The sequence below is a fragment of the Eutrigla gurnardus genome (assembly GCF_963514095.1).
Source record: "Eutrigla gurnardus genome assembly, chromosome: 22".
Lineage (NCBI taxonomy): Eukaryota > Metazoa > Chordata > Actinopteri > Perciformes > Triglidae > Eutrigla > Eutrigla gurnardus.
In genome coordinates, this window is record NC_139933.1 from 18651935 (window position 1) to 18659504 (window position 7570).

Here is a 7570-nt window from a genome sequence, read left to right on the forward strand (position 1 = left end):
AGCAAATCTGCAACTTTATAAAGTTTTTGAGTTTTTTTCTCAATACAATGACCCTAATACGTCATCGTAGGAACATATCCACTCCTTACATGCATTTCACAATTAACTTCCGTCTTCACAAGAAACAACTTGGTTAGTTTTTATGTGACTAAACTACTTTTTGATGTTTATGAAAAAGATCGTGGTTTAGAAGAAAGTGTCACGCCGGTGAGGTTTGTCTTGTCTTGGTTTTTTGTCTTGTGAATTTCCTATTTTATTTTGAAAAAGTAACTCCCCTCTCGTTTCAGGTCACTTGCCCTTCCTCATGTTTTTCCTGGACTGATGTCATCCCTGATTCCTGATTGTTCCCACCTGTTGCCTATTATCCCTCTGTGTATTTAAGTCTGCATCTCCCCTTGTATTGTGCCTGTGCGTTGCTGTCTCTATGTCATGTCAAGATCCTCCAGCCATGATCGATAGCCTTGCCACGGATTCTCCACCATGTTTGCATTTTTGTGTTCTTTTGTTCAAGAGCATTTCATTTCATAGCCATGTTGTTTTTCCTCCCTGTGGGGCGATCTTTTTTTTTTTTTTTTACTCGAGCCAAACTTTAGCCAAGCCATCCGGTCCGCATGGCTACTATTGGCTCTACTTGAGAGTGTCCCTGAGACAGCAGCAGCAGCAGAGAGCGCGCTGAGACAAAAACAAGTTTTCGAGATAACTTGTTCTTGTTCTTAAAAATAAAAGTGTGACAATGGCGCCGCCGAAGAAAAACCACGCTGAAACTGACTCTAAATTGGACTTATTGACCGAAAGCCTGGAGGCACTGAAGGGAAGCCTGGAGGCAATGAAGGAAGAGCTGGTGAAGAATGAAGACAAGAGGACTGAAGCTGAAGAACGGCTGATGGCGGAGCTGAAAGACATGAAGAAAAAGATGGAACCTCTCCAAAAGTTGATGGCTGAAGTCAAACAACTCCGGGAGGAGGCTGCGGAGAAAGACGAGTTGATAAAGGAGCTGGGGAACAGGGTGGAGGAGCTGGACCAACAGGGTAAACTAAATGAGGTGATTGTGACTGGCCTCAAAATCAGGCCTTCAACCTACGCAAGGGCGGTTGCGGCTGATGCAGCCTCGGAGCCAGATGAATCTGAGATTAAATCTGTGGAGATGCAGGTGGCCGAGTTCCTGACTGGCAAAGACATCGAGGTGAACTTCAACAACGTTGAGGTATGTCACCTCTTACCCCGAAGGAGAGAGTCTGCAACTCAAGCTGTTGTGCTGAAATTCACCAACAGAAAATTCAAGACTGCACTGCTGAGGCAGGGCAGGAAGCTCAAAGGCTCGGACGTCTACATCAACGAGAACCTCACCAAAAAGAACGCAGACATCGCCAGAAGAGCTCGTCAACTGAGGAAGGATGGCAAGATACAACACACCTGGACGGCAAACTGCAGAATCTACATCAAAACCAAGCATCAGCAGAAGAAGTCAAAGTAATCCAGATCAGGAGTAAGGATGAGCTGGAGAAATACGATAACTAAGGTATGGCTCATAAACACTCCCTAACTACAGCACAGCAAAGTCTTTCAGTCCGTGTAAACGGTTCTTACACGGACTGAAAGACTGATGGGAATATCTGAAAGGATTGCTGAGCAGGGAAGTGTGGAGCTCACTACAAATCGACATGTGGATTATACCTTATCTGATACCTTATCTGACCCAAATGAAGGAATTGACCCGGACAACCATTTCTATTTCAACATGACTGGGAAATTTCAGTACTACACTGAAGTTCAATACAATGATAGCATTGAAATGGATGGGAAACTGTCTCTAATTCACTTTAACAGCAGGAGTCTATACACCAACTTTGTCCACATCAAGGAATATCTAAATCACTTCAAAAGCCCTTTCACCATCATCGCGGTGTCAGAAACATGGATTAATGAAGACAAAGGCACAGATTTTTTCCTGGATGGATATAATCTTGTATGCATTAACAGGAGGAACAAAGGCGGTGGGGGAGTGGCCCTATTCATTGACAGTAACACCAAGTATGAGACAGTACAAAATATGTCTAAAGCTGTGGATCACTTGTTGGAATGTGTGACAATTGAAATCTGTGTAACGAAAGGCAAAAATATAGTTATAAGCTGTGTTTACAGAGCTCCTGACTCAAAAATAGAAGACTTCAATGAATGTGTGGGTGAAATATTCTCTGAAACAAGCCAGAAGAGAGTTTTTATCTGTGGTGACATAAATATTGACTTGCTCAATCCAAAACAAAACACGGAAATGGATGAGTTCACTAACATGATGTATACAATGGGCTTACAACCTCTCATCACACGCCCTAGCAGGATCACTACACACAGTGCTACTCTGATTGATAATATCTTTACTAACGTTACTGACACAGCAAGTGGACTCCTGATAAATTATATAAGTGACCACCTACCCATCTTTGCTATCTATGACTGCAAATTTACTGTGGGACAGCCACCGAACAAAAACTTATACATAAGGGTCAGAACTGAAGAAGGAATGAATACACTGAAAAATGAGCTACTGAGACAAAACTGGAATAATGTTTACAATGAAACAGATGTGAATGATGCATATGATTCCTTTTTGCAAATATTTAAAACACTGTACGACAGACACTGTCCTGTGAAAAAGAGACACCCAAATCGGAATAAGGAACAGAAACCTTGGCTCACCAAAACATTGATAAACGCCTGCAGAAAAAAAAATACTCTGTACAGACAGTTCATTAACTCAAGGACGGCCCAGTCAGAAGTGAGATACAAACGGTATAGAAACAAGTTAAACACTATCCTAAATGAACGCAAGAAAGAATATTACAGCAATTTACTTGCAGAAAACATGGAGTATACAAAAAAATTATGGGATATTCTAAACAACGTGACTAATAATAAAAGTAAAAAACCAAACTACCCTCCCTACTTCAAGTATAACAACACGCAGGAGGATAACCCGGAGGTCATAACAAATAGTTTCAACCAATTCTTTGTAAACATCGGGCCAGAGTTAGCTAATAACATCCCTGACTCACCCCTGCACTGGAGTCATTTTGATAAGGATGGAGACAGAAATCCCAGCTCAATGTTTCTCACACCAGTGAAGGACACAGAGATTAGACACCTAGTCAACAAATACGTAGCCAAAACTTCTACTGATGCTGACGACCTGGACATGAGATTAATCAAGGAAGTATTAGATGGAATCATCTCACCCCTGACCTACATTTTCAATCTGTCATTTCAAACTGGGACGTTTCCCACCAAAATGAAAGTTGCCAAGGTTGTGCCACTGTTTAAGAATGGTGACACACACAAGTTTACCAATTACAGACCAATTTCAATACTGCCACAACTGTCAAAAATCCTAGAGAAGCTATTCAACAATAGGCTCGACAACTTCATCAACAAACATAAATTGTTATATGACAGCCAATACGGCTTCAGAAGGAACCATTCGACTGCTCAAGCTTTAGCAGAGTCTGTGGAAATCATTACCGACGCTATTGACCAAAAACAATATTCCTTAGGAATTTTCATAGACCTGAAAAAAGCATTTGACACTGTTAATCATGATATTTTAATAGCTAAACTGGAGAGATATGGACTTAGAGGTGTAGCACTACAGTGGATCAAGAGCTATCTACACAAGAGATCCCAATATGTTAAAATAAATGATAGCACATCGACTAGCTTGGACATAGTCTGTGGGGTCCCACAAGGGTCAGTTCTGGGTCCAAAGCTGTTTATATTATACATAAATGATATATGTAAAGTGTCAGATACTCTGAAATTAATACTATTCGCGGATGACACAAATATTTTCTGCTCGGGGAGTGACTTGAACCAACTTGTGGAAACAGTAAATCAGGAAATGGCCAAACTTCAAGTGTGGTTTAACATAAATAAATTATCATTAAATCTTGGAAAAACTAAATACATGCTATATGGGAAAAGAGGCTGCAACAACAGTCCCAACATTCAAGTAACGGAGTTAATATTGAGAGGGTCCGTGAGAATAAGGTTCTGGGAGTGATTATCGATGACATGTTAAGTTGGAAGCCACACATAGCACAATTAAAAAGGAAGTTGGCCAGGAGTGTGTCCATACTTTGGAAAGTACAAAAAATACTAAATCAAAAAGCACTTCATCTGTTATACTGCGCACTAGTCTCTCCGCACCTGCAATACTGTGCAGAGGTGTGGGGACACACATATAAAGAGAGACAAACTGTTATTCAATATCAAACTTTGGAGACTTTTGTACTGTAATGTAAAATCTCATGCTCAAATTAAGATTATTATTTGATTTGGTTGTGTAATTTATATACTTACAGTATGACAAAATGTACAGTCTTCAATATTATGCTATGTTTGTTCACGGTTTAAGACATTAAAAGCTGCTTTCAGCATGTTTAACTCACATTCAAGGACTTATTGCCTCTACAACTGTGCTACATTTGAATGTTTTCGTAAGGCTAAATTTATCAGTAGCATTTAGTCACATGTAAGTCTTTGGTAAATGGTAAAAAACACATTTGAATTGCCCTCCTGTGATGTTTACTGGTAGGATATTAGGACATGCAATACCAAAACCAGCCACAAAAACCCCACCAATATCAGGATTTTTAAAAAATCACTGCGACAAAATGAGGCAAAACACCCTCCTGATTTTTTAATATGATTTTAACAAGAATATGATCTTTCAAATAAAGTAAGTTTGGACCAGATACGTGTTGTCAGTTTTTTGGAATATGACTCTGAAGTTGGGCAAAGATGTGTTAACTTCCATTTTTGAGCCTTAATAACTGTGAAACTAATAATCTAAGAGAGACCATATTTTGTAGAATGTTTAAGCCAACACCAGAGATAGAGGCAGAAATGATAGAAGTCTTTTATCTGTAAAAATGGGAGCTAGGCCACTCTTCAAATGTACTACTTTATTTCAACAAGCCTCATTTTAAGTACCTACCATACTAGGTTATCATTGAGCTACACCCCTGATATTCCATGTCTGGAGGATATTAGTAACAGATATACACTGTAGAAATTTTGAAGGCCACAGGTGAGATAGTTTTCCAGATAATGTCGTTTAAAAATGGCTTTTCAGAGTATGATGCCAAAAAACGTCTAAACTACCCTTCATTCAATGACGTTTCATGAGAAAACTGTTGACAGTAGAGACCTAATATTTTGGATTAGTCCTATTAACAAGTGTGTCTTTGTACTCAAATTTTTTCAGGACATTCTGAGATGGTCAGGTGGGAGGCATTTGATGAAATGACACGGAATGACCCATCAATTCTGGCAGGAAGTCACACAAAGAAACGAGAGACAATCCGGTCAATTTTCAAAATAAAAGCAATTTTCTCGATTGACAAATGTGATCATATTTGTGTATCTAAACGGAGTAGAGAGATGAAAACAAACAAACACACAAACACACACATATGGTACACTACGACCATACACACTCTCTGTCTGTGTGTGTCTCTCTCCCCATGATGGGAAAAAATAGCTCTGAATGAACAACAGCTGAGCAGAAGCGCTTGTCGACCGTTGCAGAGAAATACGCGTCTGGTCTGAACAGGGGGGCAGCGGACCCGAGATGTGGAGAGGAGTGCTGCACAAGCCCGGCGTGCGCGCACACAAACTCTGTGAAGAAATCAGAGTGATGTGCTGAACTTATAGAAGAGATATGCTGTTTCTAAAGTGCGAGCAGGTCGTGTCACTCGACTCATCAAGAGTAAAAAATCCGTAACGTTTAAATGGACCGCAACAACGTTCGTCGTTCATTTTACACAATCTGAACTAATTCACGTTCAAGTTCTTTATTTACAAATGCGTTGCGTTCAGTTCAAAGTTCACAGAAAAATGAAAGAAAGAAAGAAATGAACGCGTTCTTTTGAACTAGTTCATGCACAACACTGTAGCTCACTCTCCTGCTCCTGCAAACGTCTCGTCCCGACTCACTTCCGCGTTTGAAACTACGAGCGGACAAGACGCTTGTTGCCCTGAGCAGTTCAGGTATGGAGCAGGGCTCTCACGTGATTTTGGCTGAGGCTGCGGGGTCAGCGGGGAGGAGGGGGGGGGGGGGGGGATCATGGCGAGCTATCGCCGAGCAGTTTGGGATCGGGGACGTACTGCAGTCGGGGTGAGAGAGAAATCCGACCGGCACCCGTTGCATTTACACCGATAATGTTTCATCATGCGTGGCCGTAATAAACACTATTACTGCTTTGTACATGTTGTGGAAGTCCCGGACCCACCAGGAAACTAAACGGCGTCCTGCCTGAGTTTATAGTGGAGGGAATGTTCCCATTCATTATCTATGTAAGAAGCCGTGTAATGCCGGTGCAGAGCGGCAAGTTTCCAGAGACGGCGCCGCCCGCAAACACTCGAAAATCTTTCAAACTGAGCTTTGTCGATCTAAAATAAAGACAGATTCACTAAATGCATAGCTTATTTCTCACCTAAAATGTTTTCAGAAACACATTTCGCTGAACTATTTTCCTAAAATAAGAGGGAGGTGGGAGGCTGCGAGGGGAGAACGATAGAGCTCGGAGGAGCACAGAGGGGAAGGGTGTGTGTGTGTGTGTGGGGGGGGGGGGGGGGGGGTTCAAACCTTTCAAATCGTACAATACAGCTTTAAGTTTGTAGCCAAGTAGTTTTTTTGACATTTTTTGAATAAAAGCCTGTTCAACCCATTCCTAATCTGCATCTGAGTCCTCTCCCTTGCCCAAGCCTGACAGAAAGTAGTTCTAGACGTCACACGGGACACAAACACAAGTCTCCTGGGTGAAAGTCTGGTGCTTTTTAGACCCAACCCATAAAATTAGACCTCACTGTGCATAGTTTGGCTTTTTATACTTCCATGCTCACTATGATGTGGGTTACATATGAATTGATTTTGCGAGACATACGCAGATAAACGTGCATTCATTTTCACAGGTAAAGCTACACAGTGTTTTTCCACATGCAAATACAAAAGCAATTGTTGCTTCTATGTACATATATGTATATATATATATATATATATAAAAATCCATCCATCCATCCATTGTCTACCGCTTATCCTCTATTCAGGGTCACGGGGGGGCTGGAGCCGATCCCAGCTATCATTGGGCGAAGGCAGGGTACACCCTGGACAGGACGCCAGTCTATCACAGGGCCTATATATATATATATATATATATATATATATATATATATATATATATATATATATAATTAAAATAATTCAAAATTGATTTAGCATGTATGAAAAACTGAGTTTCTGAACTGAAAACATGCATGAGAAAGAAGAAAATGAAAGTGTACACAAACATCACAGCGTCGTTGGCAGCAACAACACAATTACATGCTTGGTTAGAAACATGATAAGCGTGGGCTGGTCATCGGGACGCCGCGATACACCGCAGCGTTTCCGATGGAACTTGGCAGAACACGTTCGTTGTTTGTTATCTTCTCAATCACAGTGATGGATCACCTTCGCTGAATTAATTAGACGTGTTTGGAGTCATCTTGTAGCCTGGCAGGTATGGCAAAACTG